Raw genomic sequence first — 19495 nt, 5'->3', positions numbered from 1 at the left:
GTAACTCTGGAGAGGGAGCGTAACTCTGGAGAGGGAGCGTAGCTGTGAAGAGGGAGCGTCGCTCTGGAGAGGGAGCGTAACTGTGGAGAGGGAGCGTCGCTCTGGAGAGGGAGCGTAACTGTGGAGAGGGAGCGTCGCTCTGGAGAGGGAGCGTAACTCTGGAGAGGGAGCGTTGCTCTGGAGAGGGAGCGTAACTCTGGAGAGGGAGCGTTGCTCTGGAGAGGGAGCGTAACTCTGGAGAGGGAGCGTAACTGTGGAGAGGGAGCGTAACTCTGGAGAGGGAGCGTAACTCTGGAGAGGGAGCGTAACTGTGGAGAGGGAGCGTAACTCTGGAGAGGGAGCGTCGCTCTGGAGAGGGAGCGTTGCTCTGGAGAGGGAGCGTCGCTCTGGAGAGGGAGCGTAGCTGTGGAGAGGGAGCGTCGCTCTGGAGAGGGAGCGTAACTCTGGAGAGGGAGCGTTGCTCTGGAGAGGGAGCGTAACTCTGGAGAGGGAGCGTTGCTCTGGAGAGGGAGCGTAACTCTGGAGAGGGAGCGTTGCTCTGGAGAGGGAGCGTAACTCTGGAGAGGGAGCGTAACTGTGGAGAGGGAGCGTAACTCTGGAGAGGGAGCGTAACTCTGGAGAGGGAGCGTAGCTGTGAAGAGGGAGCGTCGCTCTGGAGAGGGAGCGTTGCTCTGGAGAGGGAGCGTAACTCTGGAGAGGGAGCGTCGCTCTGGAGAGGGAGCGTAACTCTGGAGAGGGAGCGTAACTGTGGAGAGGGAGCGTAACTCTGGAGAGGGAGCGTCGCTCTGGAGAGGGAGCGTTGCTCTGGAGAGGGAGCGTTGCTCTGGAGAGGGAGCGTAGCTCTGGAGAGGGAGCGTAACTCTGGAGAGGGAGCGTCGCTCTGGAGAGGGAGCGTAGCTCTGGAGAGGGAGCGTAACTCTGGAGAGGGAGCGTAGCTCTGGAGAGGGAGCGTAACTCTGGAGAGGGAGCGTCGCTCTGGAGAGGGAGCGTAACTCTGGAGAGGGAGCGTAACTCTGGAGAGGGAGCGTCGCTCTGGAGAGGGAGCGTAACTGTGGAGAGGGAGCGTCGCTCTGGAGAGGGAGCGTAACTGTGGAGAGGGAGCGTAACTCTGGAGAGGGAGCGTTGCTCTGGAGAGGGAGCGTAACTCTGGAGAGGGAGCGTAACTGTGGAGAGGGAGCGTAACTCTGGAGAGGGAGCGTTGCTGTGAAGAGGGAGCGTCGCTCTGGAGAGGGAGCGTAACTGTGGAGAGGGAGCGTCGCTCTGGAGAGGGAGCGTAACTCTGGAGAGGGAGCGTCGCTCTGGAGAGGGAGCGTAGCTGTGGAGAGGGAGCGTCGCTCTGGAGAGGGAGCGTAACTCTGGAGAGGGAGCGTAACTCTGGAGAGGGAGCGTTGCTCTGGAGAGGGAGCGTAACTCTGGAGAGGGAGCGTAACTCTGGAGAGGGAGCGTAACTCTGGAGAGGGAGCGTAGCTCTGGAGAGGGAGCGTAACTCTGGAGAGGGAGCGTATCTCTGGAGAGGGAGCGTAGCTGTGAAGAGGGAGCGTCGCTCTGGAGAGGGAGCGTTGCTCTGGAGAGGGAGCGTAACTCTGGAGAGGGAGCGTAACTGTGGAGAGGGAGCGTAACTCTGGAGAGGGAGCGTAACTGTGGAGAGGGAGCGTAACTCTGGAGAGGGAGCGTCGCTCTGGAGAGGGAGCGTTGCTCTGGAGAGGGAGCGTTGCTCTGGAGAGGGAGCGTAGCTCTGGAGAGGGAGCGTAACTCTGGAGAGGGAGCGTCGCTCTGGAGAGGGAGCGTAGCTCTGGAGAGGGAGCGTAACTCTGGAGAGGGAGCGTAGCTCTGGAGAGGGAGCGTAACTCTGGAGAGGGAGCGTCGCTCTGGAGAGGGAGCGTAACTCTGGAGAGGGAGCGTAACTCTGGAGAGGGAGCGTCGCTCTGGAGAGGGAGCGTAACTGTGGAGAGGGAGCGTCGCTCTGGAGAGGGAGCGTAACTGTGGAGAGGGAGCGTAACTCTGGAGAGGGAGCGTTGCTCTGGAGAGGGAGCGTAACTCTGGAGAGGGAGCGTAACTGTGGAGAGGGAGCGTAACTCTGGAGAGGGAGCGTTGCTGTGAAGAGGGAGCGTCGCTCTGGAGAGGGAGCGTAACTGTGGAGAGGGAGCGTCGCTCTGGAGAGGGAGCGTAACTCTGGAGAGGGAGCGTCGCTCTGGAGAGGGAGCGTAGCTGTGGAGAGGGAGCGTCGCTCTGGAGAGGGAGCGTAACTCTGGAGAGGGAGCGTTGCTCTGGAGAGGGAGCGTAACTCTGGAGAGGGAGCGTAACTCTGGAGAGGGAGCGTAACTCTGGAGAGGGAGCGTAGCTCTGGAGAGGGAGCGTTAATCGCTCTGGATTAAGGAGTGAAGGTAGACAGGTGCTGTTTAGATTATGAATTTGATGCGCTACAACTGCAAACCAGTGAAGCGTAATTAGCTTTTGGCCTGGTTGAAGACCAGACATGCTACATTGTGATACATACAGTTTGTATTACTTCATGGAAAAACTTTGCTTAAAATCCTGTTGATCACATTCGGATACATAACAGAGACTTAATAGCCCCCTAAGACACCTGGAAGCAGAGGATGATAAAGTAATTTCCTGTGAAAATGACTCTTCTGTTGCATCACGTTAAAGGGCCATGAAGACTTCACATGACATGGTCTCCCACACTGTAAACATCTACAGTATTTGCTCCAGATGTCCTGCAGATATCTTCCACCCGCCTGTAAGCCGGATCAGCAGAAACTCCCGCTGTGAAGTAAATACATGAGCAGCAGTTTCAGAACAAGTCTGGGCCAAACTGTCCACGGATTCTCTGATGTGTGTGGAAGTGGCTTAACTCGTCAACTCTAACAAACCCTTTGTGTGGTCTACAAATTAGCATCCAATAGCTCCAATCTTTACTGATTCACTGCCAGTTAAGACAGGAATGAACAGAAGTGCAGACATCATTAATAAGCTCCTAAGCAATACACAGAAGCATCACTTTTACATATCAGGAAGTTGGTTAATAGATCTTGACAATCACACTCTTCAGCTTCCCCCCATCTGTCGTTCCACCTCCCTGTGCTCTCCTCCCGTCTGGCCCTGAGGAGGATGGAGGAGGAGATGCCTGTACTTCCAACCTGTCAGTGTCCTACCTGTTTATGACCTCAACAGATTATCAAAGCCTTCATCTGACAGGGGAATGTTGGCCTATCCAGAGATAGTTGAGGAAACATTCCTCCCTCATCAAGCAGGAAATGTTTTTTTATTCTCTCTTCCGTAAAAGTGTCCAACTGCAAGCATCCTGTCGAAGTGATGGTCCAGGAGTGAAGCCGTGGTGTTTTACAGGTAAACCTGAGAAGAAATATATATATGTGTATATATATATATGTATGTATATATATATATATATATATATATATATATATATATATGTATACATCCTGACCAGATGCCTGAGCCACCTCAACTGGTTCCTCTCGATGCGGAGGAGCAGCGGCTCTACTCTGATCTCCTCCAGGATGACCGAGCTCCTCACCCTATCTCTAAGGGAGAGCCCGGCCACCCTGAGGAGGAAACTCATTTCATTTCTTTCGGTCACGACCCACAGCTCATGACCATAGGTGAGGGTAGGAACGTAGATCGACTGGTAAATCGAGAGCTTCGCCTTCTGGCTCAGCTCCTTCTTCACCACGACAGACCGGCGCAGAGTCCGCATTACTGCAGACGCCGCACCGATCCGTCTGTCAATCTCACGCTCCATCCTTCCCTCACTCCTGAACAAGACCCCGAGATATTTAAACTCCTCCACTTGAGGCAGGACCTGACTCCCGACCCGGAGAGGGCAATCCACCATATTCCGACTACTTTAATGGTGTTAAACAAAACCCAAACATAAATTTTACCTATAGTTTACTTTTGAAACAGTTGAATGAATGAGAAAATTCTCTTTTTTTCTTTTCTTTTATTGCGCTGGTTTGCTGGCTGTATACTCCCTCAATGCATTCTTCTTTGTGCTTCACATCACCTCTTACAAATGTTAAATATTTATGCATGTCACCTTCAAAGACGTAAATGCCGTTAAAATGTAAAGCATGACCTGCGGTGGTGGTGTCAGACAAAACTGACAATGTACTTACTGAGGGAGGTCACTTAAACCAGATTTCATCGTAATAAAACCCACATCTGTGGCGGTCTGTTGGGTCGGAGAGAGATGTGAATGCTGACATGCTCTCTTTGACGTTCTCCGTCTGCTGCTCTGATAACATACATGTCAGCAAAGCAACAAATCTTACAAAGACACGACTGTCATTTTGCTCTTCAACTTGTCACCTGCACACCTAGACACTTATTGTTTATTGCCCCCCCCCCTTCCTCGTTTTTATGCTTCCTTTGTCTACCTCTCTCATTTTAAGTGGCTGTCTGACTCTCAGAGTTTTCTGTTTTTATTTCAGAATCCAACACTGAATATTTAGGTCACACGTGGTTTCTTGCCCTTGCAAAGTATGAATAATGCAGACTTCTCTCATTACACCATGTACTAACCCTCTGGATTGAAAATCAATGGGTGCTCAAGTGGCTGGCAAATTAATAGAGCTAGCTTACTGGCCACACCGTCGAGGGAAGTGCAGAAGAGCAAGAACTGCATCCCATTGTATACCCTGAAGGTTTGACAGCATTTCTATTTTAAAAGCTTCCAAGCCTTTACAAAATACAATATGCTTTTCATCTGCTGGTGGTGTGTCTTCATTCACTGAAGGCAGAGTGATGCTGCTGGGGTAAAAATAAGGAAAAAATGGAAGAAAAAGATTGCTGGTCATTGGCAACACGTAGAGGAATGTCTAAAAGAACCAGACTATTGTTGGAGCTGTGTGACAGATTGAAGAAAGGGCTGGGAGTTTTTTTTACCCCCACTGTTTCCAACCTTTGAGTGCACTCCCTCCTACAGTTCAACCATAGTTCACAGAGTCCCTGCACAACCCGCCTTCCCCCAGCTACCGTATGCAGCACTCGGAGAATCCTATGCCTGCATGCATAAATTCCAAATATAGACCGAAAAGACTGTTTTCCTCAAAATCTGCAGTTGGTCTCGTACTTGGAAAAATGCCCACCCTGCTGTAAGCCATACGAGTCACCCACTGCGATCGCGCAGCCATGGGGTTATTTTATGATGGTGTTTTTTCTTTTCTTTTATGGGAGAGACCCCTCGACATCTGGCACACATCTGGAGCACTTTAATGAGAGCTCAGTCTGCCCTACTCTTTACTCCGAGCCCAATCTGCCTCATTCCCGAAACGTCAAGAGACTCTAACTCTCATCTGTGCCAAAAGCCACACTGCTTGGGTTGAAGAATGTTAGCCGTGTAGGAGGCAAAAAAACGAGTCGAGGAAAGGCTTGATCTTAGAAATGCATCTGATGGTATTCAGTCTCTGAGCAATAAGCAATCTGTGATCCGAGCGGAGCGAATTACTGAGCCTGCTGCTGTTTAACATCATTTTTGTGCTTTGCATATGCAGGCATTTGCTCTTTCTTACATCTGTGAGAACCTGCTCAATAGCAGGTGAAGAGGTTGACGCCAGACTCATTTTCTGTTTCACTGCGGGAAAATAAATCAACTTCTTTGCCCACAAACAAATCAGTATGATCACATTCTTGTGATGATGCAACTGTTTAGTCTGAAGTATGGAAGTCATAACATATGGCGGACCCTTCCTGTGGCCACAGCGAGTTCTCCATGGAGCTCATCCATAAATCAGGAAAACGGCCCCTTTTGTATGTTCATTAATAGGCTCGACATGCGTTCATACAATTCCAACTATTCTTTGAATGGACTTTGATTGAAAGGCGCTCTTTTTTAACAACGACATTCTTATTCTGGCCCCGTAGCGGCTTGTCTAGCTGTCCGAGCGCGTATTTATTACCACTTGGAGATGAGACAATGAAAAAGCAGTTGACAGAGCTGTGTTTGCATGGAGAGGCCCGCTCCACAAAGCGCGCCAGAGAACATCTCATTGTTCAGCAGGGCCAGCGAGAGATGCCGCTCGCTTCAAAGATCATTTCTTTTTTTGGTTGCGGGTGGGTGGTAAAGGAGTGGAGGAGGGGCTCGGAGTAAATTTCATCACAGGAAGGGATGTGGGGGCAGAGGAATCAGGGTGGAGCTGGAAATCCAGGAGTCAAACACAGGCCAGCAACAACTTCCCAGTGCTAGCTGTGGTTCACGTCTGTAGGAAGCTTTACTGCTCAGGTTTGAGCTTGGCAGAGCTGCAAACACTTTCAAACGTGGTTGAGGTTTGTGAATTAGATAAATGAACAAGCAAATGTTTCCTTTCATAAGCGTCTTATGTAGCGATGCAAATAGAGTCTCGCAGTCGCTGCAAACCGGAGAGCAAAGTCCAGTTTTCCACACTGTCCCTCCGTTTGATCCAGACTCAGAGATGGAGAAAGGGGGTGGGAAATGAGTGGGATTCTTAAGCTTCCCACAAAGAAGCTATTTACCATTTGTCCGTGAGTTGTGTGTATGAACCTGCAATTATGAGGCAAAGAGCCTGAGTCTGCACTCAGAGATAAGTTGGACGGATGTTGGCTCTCATTCACCGAGAGCCAAAGCGCTTTAGTCTGCTAAATGGACGGGAGATATTCCTCAGCATGCAGAGTGATGGCACAACATGGGGAAGTAGGTAAAAAGGTATAAACACTTGAAAGCATTCAAGCAATTTGTACAAACGGATGGCTTTATTTAGAACTGCAGATAGCAGCTGCATTATCACATCCTGGAAAATGGCTTCAAGTGAAAGAATGGAAGGAGTGACTCCAGCTTATGACTGAATATCTTCCTCCTCCTCTTTTAAACTTTAGGCTACATTCCCATTTTTGCCCCCATCAAAGCAGCCTACCTGCATGGCTTTCCTCTCAAAGGATTCCATGTTATCACTATTTTCTGGGTTTTTCCAGCTTTAAGTAACAGTTTAGATTTACCAGAAAGCTTTGGGTTAGGTGTGTACCGTTCACGTCTTCAAGCTGTAATAACGTCATCATCCAAACGATCGTATGGTGAGATGCTAACAAACGTCCAGGAACAGGAATTTTATCGTGAAGCATCGGTGTCACATGATGGGGAAAGCAGCATGTTTTCAGGAGAGAGAGGGCAAAGTGAAAGAAGTGTGGAAACATTCGATCCATTCTCCTTACCTGCTTCTTTCAGAGCAAAATACGCATTTATGATCAAAGTTAGCATCTATTTGCCTTTTTTCCTCTGTGCACCTCCAGGTTTTACTAAGCTGTGATGGTTACATGCAACGTCTGTCCGTCCGTCCGTCTGTCCGTCTGTCCGTCCGTCCGTCTGTCTGTCTGTCTGTCTGTCTGTCTGTCTGTCCGTCTGTCCGTCTGTCCGTCTGTCCGTCCGTCCGTCTGTCTGTCTGTCTGTCTGTCTGTCTGTCTGTCTGTCTGTCTGTCCGTCCGTCTGTCTGTCTGTCTGTCCGTCTCTCCGTCTGTCTGTCTGTCTCTCCGTCCGTCTGTCTGTCTGTCTGTCTGTCTGTCTGTCTGTCTGTCTGTCTGTCCGTCCGTCTGTCTGTCTGTCTGTCCGTCTCTCCGTCTGCCTGTCCGTCTCTCCGTCTGTCTGTCTGTCTGTCTGTCTGTCTGTCACTAACAAAAAGGACAGACAAAAATGTTTCTCTGTGTTTATATACAGAATAGATGTTTTTAGCAAATAGCTGAGATGAAGTTAAGAATAATGAAACAACAGTGAAACAGTAGTGCTATGATAGGAGACCAGGACTTTAAAGGGTTAAACAGATTTAATTAACGAAAACTTTCTGTTACACTAAACAAGGAGCTTCTTTTGCTTTGTTTTTATGTCAGGTCACACAAGAAGTCACGTTTATTCCCAACCAATCAAAAAGCTACTGCTTTTCCACCATTTTGGGTCAGATCAGTTAGATTGGTACGCCAATGTAACGATACCAAAAAAGTAGGATAAGTCGGGTTGGACATACCGTTCCCAGTTTTTGTGCATGGAAACGCAAAAAGAAAAGTGTCCTGGCCTGACGTGAACAGGAGGGGAAACCCAGCTGACATATTTCTTTCAGAGTTTAAATTCAGCTATGTGGAGTAAAGACAAGCTAAGCTAAACTCTACTAAACTAAAAGCTGCCAGTTGCTTTTACCTGCTGGAGGGTTACTGGATCAATGTGGTAACATTAAATCACACACTCAAGCAAGCAAACTGTACACCTACGACGTGTCTTTTACAAAGGTAATTCAGAGGAAAACCGCTCTGGATAAACTGGAACTACCTTTAGCGCTGATGCGGCGCAGCTAGCAAACAAAGCTGTGCACAGAGATCATGCGGCCGCGTCAGATTGGGACGTATGAAAGGAGCCGGTTCCCACAGACACTCTGAGCCCTGCTGTCTCTGCTGTGATCTGTCATGCTGTGGCTTACACACTGACTGCTTGTGTTTGCACTGTGTCAGGCGCAGTTCAACCTTTTGTTTTGGCACAAAGCTATATTTAGCCTCTTTTCAAAACTTTACAACTAGCACGTCAATTACATTAGACAGAGTGTTTTTATTTTAGCATGCAGCTACTGGAAGGATGCTTGGTGGTGTAGCAGCAGGATGGAGATGGTTTTATCATTACTTCGAGGTGAGGCTGCTTTCTTTCGTCTCTCTATTTTCTGATTGGCTGCTGGTTGCTGGTCTCCACAAGCACACAGAGCCCATGAAGAGATTCCTTTAATTGAGTGAGTTAGCCTTGGGAAAAGGCTAGCAGACTGTGGAGCTTTTTGAAGGGGGGTTTGGGGGGTTGAGAGCCAGAACAAAAGGTTGTTTATATGTGGAAGCTGTTCGCTCTCAGAGGGAGCTGGGTTTGCTGTGTCTGGTAGTTCCAATACAGGCACACAGGCTTGAAAAGGCGCTAAGCCACGTACTCTTGGGATCTGCTGAATGGTGACATAGAGCTGGATCGGCTGATTAACAGCTGCTGGTTGGATGAAGCTGGGGTAGAAAAAGAACCGAAGGCGTAACATGGACCAAGAACAAACAACCCTGCCACAGTTTGATGTCCTGGAGTGACGTATCACCTGGATATTAACTGCATTTTTCTTATTTGTGTGTTAAATGTAGCATGTCCTGTTATTCAGATCTTTAAACATTCAGGAGGACTTAAATACCCGAAGGTCTGGACCCTGCATGTGCTCACAAAAGAGAAACTTTTTCTCTTAAGGGGAATCATTGTGTTTGTTAGAGCTGGAGAGCAGCCGGAAGAACACTCGTCTGCCATATCGCTCCGCAGCCCTGCATCCACACGTTGTCCTTGTGTCTGAGACCACCAAGCAAGCTGCGTGCTGATGGTCCGATAGGAAGAATGCCTGCAAGAAGCCTTTCAGAGGGAACTCTCAAAAACAGGAGCAGTCCCCGACTGTAAGCTGGCTGGATGGAGAGCGAGATGCCTCCCGGTGGAGGTGGACTGGACAGGTTGTGTGGGCCCTTCTCTGGTGAGAACCTTCAGACATTTGGCCATTGAAGGAGAGAGGAAGATAAGAGCTATCTGGTGTATCACTGAAGCAACAGAGAGAGCCTCAAGATGGCTGTGGCTCGAGATCAGAGGCCCCTGGAGGTGAAGTAGTTTGCTAGCAATTTGGATCAGGCTAGGTCACCTGATGAGGGTGTATGATGTCAAAAGACCTGAGACACCCAATGATTCTAGGACCATCCCTGAAGCATGACAGCTGGGTGCCGAGAGCATGAAAAGTACATTACAACAAACTTTAAAAAGAAAGCAAAGAAATTAAAAACATTCATTTACTGAAACTGCTTAAGGGTCACAGGGGAGCTGGAGCCTATCCCTCAGCATTCAGGCAGGGCACATCCTGGACAGGTTGCTAGTCTGCTGCAAACAGGTGGACAACCATTCACACTGTGTGGACAACTAACCAGTTAACCCAACATGCATGTCTTTGGATGGTGGGAAGAAGCTAGAGTACCTAGAGAGAACCCATGCATACGCAGCAAGAACATGCAAACTCCACACAGAAAGACCACTGCCCAAGCCTCACCCAAGCCAAGGACTTTTTGCTATGAGGCCACAGTGCCAACCACTACGCCACCATGCAGCCCCGAAACCAAAAACAGAAAAGGTTAAAATAAAGATGATAAAAGCTTCTTCTTACAACAGTTAATGTGATGTATTAGTAGTAGTATTAATACAAGGCGACAAATAGGTCGTAACTACGTTGGTTCGTAACCAACCTGAAGATGCTGAGTGAGTTTTAGTCCTAAAACACTCAGTGCAGGATTTATGGGCTTGACACATGAAGGACGACAAACGGCAGCGACGTCAGAGAGGAATCTGACCGGATATGTTCTAAAGAATTTCCAGAGCAGTCTGTGACAAATCAAGGACGACGAGTCAGAAGATTTCCCTGGAACTGATGGAAATCTTTGGACTTTGGAAAAGAAGAAGACCGAAAGGAAGCGGCATCGTGAATATGGCGGTGCTCGAGGCTGATCCAGATAAAGTCAGGGCCACTTCTGCCTCCATCACAGCGCGCGCTGATTGGTTGTAGTTACACGTAACAGAGAAAAAGCTGAAGATTTTTTAACCTGTTCTACATGATCCACATGGTCTTAGTGAGGTCTGAAGCAGCAACGTCCTGGACTAAGTGAAGCGCTCTGATGGACTCATTAGGAGATAGTTATGACTTATTAGGAAGACCTGTAGGACAGCGTTAAGGTCCATTTCTGCTCCTAATCTAACTAGCTATCCCTGAGGACAAAGCAATGAAGATCTTAAAGTCAGGTTTATTAAGACAGGGAAAGTTCAGGGGGAAGATGGGGTCCGGTCCAGCAGGGAGCAGCAGTCAGCTGTTGGAATCCAGAATCCAAAGACATGATAGTTATGCAGGCATGGGTCACAACAAGAGTCAGAGATCGGCTTCTCTTTCAGATGGAGAAGGCAAGAATCCATGATTGTTCGGAGCCGTCCAGGCAAAGCATAAGGGAAGAAGGATCTGACAAGGGCAAGACTAGATTAAGCCAAAGAACAAGACATCAGGAGAAGCTCTGCTGCTTATCAGGCAGGGAAACAGAAACAGGAGAGGGTTTAAGTAGAGCGCCGCAGCTTAGCTCAGGTGGAGCAGATGAGCTTGATGAGGACGTCCGTTTGAAGGTGTCATGCGTCCTCACATGCATCGTATGCATCGTTTACGTTGCCATGGTCAGCTCGTCCACTAGTGGGCGGTGCTGAGTTCAGACATCACCTCCGAGTTTGGGCACAAGTTGGTCGTGGTAATGTGTTTACATCTGTCCAAAAACACCAGAAGAAGAAAAATACCAACATCTACTGTTTCTTCTTCAGGTGCTTTTTATCTGGTGGTTTCTGCATCATTTTCTTCCTGTTCCTCTTCTTCTTCTCTGGTTTGTTACTTTTGCTGGTTGCGTGTCAGCTATACATCTCAACACTGCCCCCGCAGTTTCTGGTGGTTTTGCTCCATTTTCTGCAACAAATGACGGATAGCCAAGCTCCTCTAAAACAGAACAAATCATATAACTGATGCAAGAGTTTGTCCAACCTTCATGCAGAAAGCCAGGGACCTCCTGCTCTGCCGCGATCCTGCACCCGGTCCTGTCCTGGTCTGTCTTGTTCTACCCATCTCTTTTATTTTAAGGGCACTGGCTGTGAACGCCCCAAGGCTCCGGGACCCCTTGCGTTTCCCCCAGGCAACCACTGTCGGCTTCACTAGTGTCTCAATGTGATGCTGAAATTCAGGTCTGAGTCCAGGACTAGACCAGGATTTCTGGTTTTGAACTTTGCTCTTTTTTTCCTGGGCTTTTTCCTTCATTTGTCATCAAAAGATGAATATAAAAAGAAAAAACCAGCGTGCCAGCTTGTACTTGCAGATATTTACACGTGGATCTGGTGCGCAGCTCAGAAAAGAACATGAAAATAAGGTCACGTAGTTCGGAAGTTGTTGCACGAGTTTAGAGACAGTAAATTGTGTTCACGTGGAAAGGTTCTCGTGCACTTCAGGTACATTCTGACGTCATTTGAAGCCAAATATCCCAAACCTTTTGTGTTTCATCCACATGGAAATGAAACTGAGTTTAAAAGAAGCCACTTTATTCCTCTCGGAGGGAAATTTGGATTTTTTTAGGTTTTTTGATTTTACATCATAAACATTCATTTACCACTGAGTCCTGCTCAGTTTCTGGTTGTTTCTCCCGTTTGCTCAGTTCATCGCAGGGCTGCCATTTCCAGCCAGTTATAAGGGAGCAAAGGATATTTTCTATCCATGGAATCATCTTTCTGTTTTGCTGTCGTCTCACGCGGACATTTGAACAGATGTCCTGATGGACGTTTCCCAGGAAGCTGAGGGAATGTCCATCAGAAGCAGCTGGAATCTGGGCTGTCATTCATTCTGGCCTCTCAGTTTGAGGTGAGATTTGTACATTTTTCTTTCCTGCCACATAAACACCTTCACTCTTGATGGACAAACCACTTCTGGAGGTTTTTATCTAATTAATTCCTTTTATTTAATATATTTGCTTTTATTCCTTTTTGTTAATTATTTATTCATTATTTTATTCATTTTTATGAATTCATTTAATATTAAATGGTTTTATTTTAGTCTAATCTCTTTTTTTCAGGATTTGTTTTCTCTATTTAATTTTTTTCAATATTATTGATAATAAATCCAGCCATTAGGGGGGTTAATCCTTTGAGCTGGATGGATTTATTGGGGGACTTTGTGGGAAATGATAATTTTCTGAACTTCTATCATTTAATAATGAGTCAAAATGTTTTTGATGAAGCACAAAGACAAATGAGGAAGAAGAGGAAGCGTTCAGTGTCAAGGTAGCGGGGATGTTAGCCTGCCACTGGGCTCTGCTGTGGGTCACCTCAGGAAGGCCTTCTGCATTCCTGTCCTCTGGGTGAGCCCTCCTCCTGGCTGAGAGACTTATTGGAGTAATCAGGTCCTGTCAGCACCTCGGTTATGCTGCGTGGAATGGAAGGTGTAATAGTAGCTGTTTGTTTGTTCTGAAAGGAGGTTTTCTTTTTCCTGCACTGTGTGTTGCATCTGCTCTCCGGGAAGGTCTCCATGTCGGAAATGGAAACAGTTTGGTTTACACAGGAGGCTCGGCTTCGTGACAGAACACAGCAGCTTTCAGTCTGGACCCTGAAAATCTGCAGATGGTGGAGAATTAGCAGGAAAAGCTTCTGATAAGAGTCTGAGCAGGTTGCCTTCACGTTAACATCGTCCTGCGAGCAGAACATGCAGAACAAACTGCTTCTAAACGTTCCTCTGTTATTAACTTACTTTTCTTCATTCACACGAGCACCAGCCCTCAGACCAGGAAGTCTGGGCCTGGATTTCCATTTTCCTGCCATCCGCTGGCTGCACTGGAATCCCAACGACTGGCTGCTGCTGCCAAGGGCCAGTTTGGAATACCGCTGATATTTTCCAGATTGACTCAAGTAGTTTCAGTTCAGTTTCAGAGATAAGCTTCCCTCTGGTGCTTCGATGCTTACCGCCGTGCACTCACACCCGAATCTAATGCACGACAGAAACTCTGGAAGACGTCTGTCTCGTCTCCGTGGGACAGAAACTCTGGAAGACGTCTGTCTCGTCTCTGTGGGACAGAAACTCTGGAAGACGTCTGTCTCGTCTCTGTGGGACAGAAACTCTGGAAGACGTCTGTCTCGTCTCTGTGGGACAGAAACTCTGGAAGACGTCTGTCTCGTCTCTGTGGGACAGAAACTCTGGAAGACGTCTGTCTCGTCTCTGTGGGACAGAAACTCTGGAAGACGTCTGTCTCGTCTCTGTGGGACAGAAACTCTGGAAGACATCTGTCTCGTCTCTGTGGGACAGAAACTCTGGAAGACGTCTGTCTCGTCTCTGTGGGACAGAAACTCTGGAAGACGTCTGTCTCGTCTCTGTGGGACAGAAACTCTGGAAGACGTCTGTCTCGTCTCTGTGGGACAGAAACTCTGGAAGACGTCTGTCTCGTCTCTGTGGGACAGAAACTCTGGAAGACGTCTGTCTCGTCTCTGTGGGACAGAAACTCTGGAAGACGTCTGTCTCGTCTCTGTGGGACAGAAACTCTGGAAGACATCTGTCTCGTCTCTGTGGGACAGAAACTCTGGAAGACGTCTGTCTCGTCTCTGTGGGACAGAAACTCTGGAAGACGTCTGTCTCGTCTCTGTGGGACAGAAACTCTGGAAGACATCTGTCTCGTCTCTGTGGGACAGAAACTCTGGAAGACGTCTGTCTCGTCTCTGTGGGACAGAAACTCTGGAAGACGTCTGTCTCGTCTCTGTGGGACAGAAACTCTGGAAGACGTCTGTCTCGTCTCTGTGGGACAGAAACTCTGGAAGACGTCTGTCTCGGTTAGCTCGGTTAGCTCTTAGCTTCAGAAAGCTCGGAGTTCACTCGATGTCAATCATCCACCATGACGCTCACAGCCCCCCTCTCAGCTCCACCTCTTTGCCCAGTTTTCTATTTTCCGGGAGAGACGACACGCATGACGTTGCCAAGATGGTGATGGTAGGAACCGCCCAATTAGCTTTAATTCACCTCTTCAGAAACCTGCAGGTGACGTGACGGAGCCTCATTCTACAGTCTGTGGTTCCAGGTGAGTTTACTCTGACACAGAAAAACGTGTTTATTCTGACACGTATGGAGTAATCACACCCATCTCAAGATTATTCATGAAGTCCTTTCAGTTGTGATGATGTACTCAGTTTCTTTGATGTTATTCCAGACAGGAGTCAGAAAAAACTGACCTTGTATAGCAGAAGAGGTTACGCAGCACCTGGCGATGCGGCAGTTGTCGCTGTAGCGTGACGAGTGTCGTCTGTGATGTCATCACATCTACAGCAGCAAGTCCATGTCTGAATGATAACAGTAGGATTTCCTCAGAAATCTGGCCCTCTGACTCGGCGTCATGACATCTGGAAGTCTCCTCTACAAGCCCTGCTGGTGTTCCCCTCATATCTGCGTGTTTGGAACGTGTCAGCATGACTCATGGATGCCCTGGTGTGCATGAGAGGAAAGGAGATGGACGGTGCTGGATACTAGCTGGCTGCAATCAGCAGCACCTCCCTGCATCAATCTAAAACAACTTGAGACAGAAGGACTGCTCAGGGTTGCAGTCATGTGTGGTAAAAGGCAACAGTTTCGCAGCTATGACTGACAACCGTAGCATCTGATGCAGGGAGACCAACGTTTTGTTCTGAAAATATCTAATAATAATAAAAATAATAATATTCTGACTATGTAAGACACAGCAAACATTTTATGTTGATAAAAGCTACTTCTTGAGACTGGAGGCTAATTTTTGAGTTTGTTTATTTTTTTGTGTTTTTCAGTTTTTTTCTAGTCTGTCTGTTCCTAATGCGATGCCAGCGAGGTATCTGCAAATGAAGGAAGCTCTTCAGTAAATTAGAGAAGATTGTCTGTAGTTTAATAACAACAGCGTGTTTTGGCCATTTTCCAGCCTGGAGTGTGTTTGTTGCTGTGTTACTATACTTTGATACTTGGGAGATGCTTTCCTCAGACTCAAAGGGAGAAAACAGCAGAATGGGAGCTCGACCTGAAAGTATTGATTTTCCGGCCTGCTTAGATTAAGAAATGCCAATACAAGGATTCCACCCCGACTCTCTGGTTCATGTTGAGTTCACTTGTCATTTTCTATAATTCTGACAAAATCAAGATGCTTAATGGTGATGTAGTTAGACATCCTGGGCCGCCCTCTGGCTTTCTGATTGAATTAGGCGTCTGCGTTCTGCTACCAGCCTGAAGTATTCCCAACATTTAATGTGGGCAGAAAGTATTTACTGTTCGGAAAGGGACTGAGAGAAGAGCAGTGTTGTAGATCATACATGCAGCGATTAGTAACTTTTATTACAGCTAACATATGTGCTGGACTTCATATGAGAGGAAAATTCAATGATCTGTAACTACAGTACAATGTCTAAATCCAAGGTCTATATTTAGCGGTGTCTGTTAGCAGAAATGCAGTCCAAATTCATAGCAATGTTTCCATAAATGTGTAATTATAAAAAGTAAGATACCGTTTCACCACTGCTGTGAGGAAATCCCTCCTAAAAAAACAGGATCCCCCATCGGAGTGGGAATCTTTAGGAGTCTCACAATCAGATTGATCTTTTTTCCTGTGTGATGACTCTGCAAGCAGAAACATGGAAAACTGTTTCATCTGTTGAAGGGGTGGGAAGCTCTGGTCCTAAAGGGCCACAGTCCTGCAAGTGTTTCCCTGCTGCAACACACCTGAATCAAACCAATGGGTCATAAGAAAATTTGTGCAGTTTGATGTCAAGCTCTGCACCAGTGATGTGTGTCGCTAGGATCATAACTAATTGTTTTAGTTTTCCATTGTAGCTGCCTGAGTCCAAAGAAATGCTTTGACTGAAGTTTTATTTAACTCACTCGTGTCTCTTCAGCAGACCCTGTGAAAACGTGTCCACATGCAGAGCTGTGCTGGATGAGACGTGTGGAATGCCACGACTCACTCAGCTTAGAGTCAAGACTCCTCCACCTCCTCGCGGGTGTAAACGAGTCCTCCACCTCCTCGCGGGTGTAAACGTCTCCTCCACCTCCTCGCGGGTGTAAACGACTCCTCCACCTCCTCGCGGGTGTAAACGACTCCTCCACCTCCTCGCGGGTGTAAACGACTCCTCCACCTCCTCGCGGGTGTAAACGACTCCTCCACCTCCTCGCGGGTGTAAACGACTCCTCCACCTCCTCGCGGGTGTAAACGAGTCCTCCACCTCCTCGCGGGTGTAAACGCCTCCTCCACCTCCTCGCGGGTGTAAACGACTCCTCCACCTCCTCGCGGGTGTAAACGACTCCTCCACCTCCTCGCGGGTGTAAACGACTCCTCCACCTCCTCGCGGGTGTAAACGACTCCTCCACCTCCTCGCGGGTGTAAACGCCTCCTCCACCTCCTCGCGGGTGTAAACGCCTCCTCCACCTCCTCGCGGGTGTAAACGACTCCTCCACCTCCTCGCGGGTGTAAACGACTCCTCCACCTCCTCGCGGGTGTAAACGACTCCTCGCGGGTGTAAACGACTCCTCCACCTCCTCGCGGGTCTAAACGACTCCTCCACCTCCTCGCGGGTGTAAACGACTCCTCCACCTCCTCGCCGGTGTAAACGAGTCCTCCACCTCCTCGCGGGTGTAAACGCCTCCTCCACCTCCTCGCGGGTGTAAACGAGTCCTCCACCTCCTCGCGGGTGTAAACGCCTCCTCCACCTCCTCGCGGGTCTAAACGACTCCTCCACCTCCTCGCGGGTCTAAACGACTCCTCCACCTCCTCGCGGGTGTAAACGACTCCTCCACCTCCTCGCGGGTCTAAACGACTCCTCCACCTCCTCGCGGGTCTAAACGACTCCTCCACCTCCTCGCGGGTGTAAACGACTCCTCCACCTCCTCGCGGGTGTAAACGACTCCTCCACCTCCTCGCGGGTGTAAACGACTCCTCCACCTCCTCGCGGGTGTAAACGCCTCCTCCACCTCCTCGCGGGTGTAAACGCCTCCTCCACCTCCTCGCGGGTGTAAACGCCTCCTCCACCTACTCGCGGGTGTAAACGACTCCTCCACCTCCTCGCGGGTGTAAACGCCTCCTCCACCTCCTCGCGGGTGTAAACGGCTCCTCCACCTCCTCGCGGGTGTAAACGACTCCTCCACCTCCTCGCGGGTGTAAACGACTCCTCCACCTCCTCGCGGGTGTAAACGGCTCCTCCACCTCCTCGCGGGTGTAAACGCCTCCTCCACCTCCTCGCGGGTGTAAACGACTCCTCCACCTCCTCGCGGGTGTAAACGACTCCTCCACCTCCTCGCGGGTGTAAACGACTCCTCCACCTCCTCGCGGGTGTAAACGACTCCTCCACCTCCTCGCGGGTGTAAACGCCTCCTCCACCTCCTCGCGGGTGTAAACGACTCCTCCACCTCCTCGCGGGTGTAAACGCCTCCTCCACCTCCTCCCAGGTGTAAACGACTCCTCCACCTCCTCGCGGGTGTAAACGGCTCCTCCACCTCCTCGCGGGTGTAAACGCCTCCTCCACCTCCTCGCGGGTGTAAACGACTCCTCCACCTCCTCGCGGGTGTAAACGGCTCCTCCACCTCCTCGCGGGTGTAAACGACTCCTCCACCTCCTCGCGGGTGTAAACGACTCCTCCACCTCCTCGCGGGTGTAAACGACTCCTCCACCTCCTCGCGGGTGTAAACGACTCCTCCACCTCCTCGCGGGTGTAAACGACTCCTCCACCTCCTCGCGGGTGTAAACGACTCCTCCACCTCCTCGCGGGTGTAAACGACTCCACCACCTCCTCGCGGGTGTAAACGCCTCCTCCACCTCCTCGCGGGTGTAAACGCCTCCTCCACCTCCTCGCGGGTGTAAACGCCTCCTCCACCTCCTCGCGGGTGTAAACGACTCCTCCACCTCCTCGCGGGTGTAAACGACTCCTCCACCTCCTCGCGGGTGTAAACGACTCCTCCACCTCCTCGCGGGTGTAAACGACTCCTCCACCTCCTCGCGGGTGTAAACGACTCCTCCACCTCCTCGCGGGTGTAAACGACTCCTCCACCTCCTCGCGGGTGTAAACGACTCCTCCACCTCCTCGCGGGTGTAAACGACTCCACCACCTCCTCGCGGGTGTAAACGACTCCTCCACCTCCTCGCGGGTGTAAACGACTCCTCCACCTACTCGCGGGTGTAAACGACTCCTCCACCTACTCGCGGGTGTAAACGACTCCTCCACCTCCTCGCGGGTGTAAACGACTCCTCCACCTCCTCGCGGGTGTAAACGACTCCTCCACCTCCTCGCGGGTGTAAACGACTCCTCCACCTCCTCGCGGGTGTAAACGACTCCTCCACCTCCTCGCGGGTGTAAACGCCTCCTCCACCTCCTCCCAGGTGTAAACGACTCCTCCACCTCCTCGCGGGTGTAAACGACTCCTCCACCTCCTCGCGGGTGTAAACGAGTCCTCCACCTCCTCGCGGGTGTAAACGACTCCTCCACCTCCTCGCGGGTGTAAACGACTCCTCCACCTCCTCGCGGGTGTAAACGACTCCTCCACCTCCTCGCGGGTGTAAACGCCTCCTCCACCTCCTCGCGGGTGTAAACGACTCCTCCACCTCCTCGCGGGTGTAAACGACTCCTCCACCTCCTCGCGGGTGTATTTCCACTTTTTGGCGTGTTTTGTAAAAGTTCCTACAGAGAAAAAGCGACAGAAAGTCTTCCTCTGCTTTTGCACACGGACGCACACAAGTACGCACGTTGTCACAGATGTTTACACACGGACCCCCTGAAGCCGTTTTACATCCCACACACAGAAGCTGCACATCGCCGTGACGGGAATTTTATTGGCTTTACGGCAGTGGGGTCAGAACTGGCGTCAGAGCTGGTGGACCAGGTTTGGAAGCAGAAACGTATGTGATGGTCAGACCACCTAGGTTGACTCTCAGTGGGTATTAT

This window comes from Telmatherina bonti (genome assembly GCF_933228915.1).
Source record: "Telmatherina bonti genome assembly, chromosome: 19".
NCBI lineage: Eukaryota > Metazoa > Chordata > Actinopteri > Atheriniformes > Telmatherinidae > Telmatherina > Telmatherina bonti.
The sequence above is the reverse complement of the archived record's forward strand: the minus strand, read 5'-3'. Positions refer to the sequence as shown.